The sequence below is a fragment of the Mus pahari genome, chromosome 12 (genome assembly GCF_900095145.1).
Source record: "Mus pahari chromosome 12, PAHARI_EIJ_v1.1, whole genome shotgun sequence".
Taxonomy (NCBI): domain Eukaryota; kingdom Metazoa; phylum Chordata; class Mammalia; order Rodentia; family Muridae; genus Mus; species Mus pahari.
This window is the reverse complement of record NC_034601.1, coordinates 28,267,513-28,268,576: the sequence shown is the minus strand read 5'-3', so window position 1 is coordinate 28,268,576 and position 1,064 is coordinate 28,267,513. Positions and strand designations below refer to the sequence as shown.

Sequence of the window (1,064 nt, the reverse complement as noted above, 5' to 3'; positions counted from 1 at the left end):
AGGCAGAGGCAGAGGCAGAGGCAGAAAGATCTCTCTTGAGTTCTAGGCTAGCCTGGTTGATATAAAGAGTTCTAGCTAGGTATACAAAGGGACACTCTGTCTCAAAAAAAAAAAAGAAAGAAAGAAAAGGCTCAGTGGTTAAGAGTATTTGCTGCTTGCTCTTCTGAAGGTCCTGAGTTCAATCCCCAGTATCCACATGGCAGTTCACAAATGTTTGATGCTGTCTTCTGGTTTTCAGATGTACATGCAGACAAAAGACCCATATACATAAAATATATAAATAAACCTTTAAAAAAAGAAAAGCAAAAATGAATGAATGAATGAGTGAATGAATGCATGAATCAGGGCTACCCTTTCAATTCTGTCAATGGCACTTTTTTTTACAAAAGCAGAGCTAGCTCCCTGTTCAGCCCAGAGCTACTTTGAAATAATAGATAAATTTGTTTCTGCTACTCCTATTTCTTTAACCCAAGGTAAGCTGGGTACACTTCTGAACCCAGTTACAAATGTCCATTTGTTCATATAAACATACAAGGATGGAGCTGGTAAGATGGCTGAGCATGTAAAATCACAAGGCCTGGCAACCATCCTGCAACCCACATGGTAAAAGGAAAGAATCAACTTCACAAAGTTGTCCTTCTCCTACACATTAGGTCATGTGAGTCCCTCTGGCCACAAAAGAACAAAATAAAAAACAAAAAAATAGGGAGTTAAAAAAATGTTCTGTTTATTTTCCTACAAACAACTTTGTATACAAAGGATTAGAAAAATAAAAGTACACAAATTATTAAAATGAATTTGGATTTTAAAAAAACTTTAAATGTTATTTTATGGGTATATGAGTGTCCAGCCATGTGTGTGGAACAATGTACACATGGAGGCCAGAGGAGTTACCCCAGATCAAGCTTACATTATCAACATCATGGGCATGAACCTTTCCTTGCTGAGCTATGCCACNAGCCTGAAGTATAGTTTTTTTTGTTTTGTTTTGTTTTTTTAAGATTTATTTATTTATTATATGTAAGTACACTGCAGCTATCTTCAGACACTCCAGAAGAGGGCAT

The 1,064-nt window shown here is 36.5% G+C and overlaps 1 protein-coding gene across 1 annotated transcript in view; it reads right to left on the bottom strand.

Annotated features, from left to right (window-relative positions):
* Osbpl11 (oxysterol binding protein like 11) overlaps positions 1-1,064 on the bottom strand; it is a 55,872-nt gene that overhangs the window by 4,130 nt on the left and 50,678 nt on the right. The window lies entirely within an intron of this gene.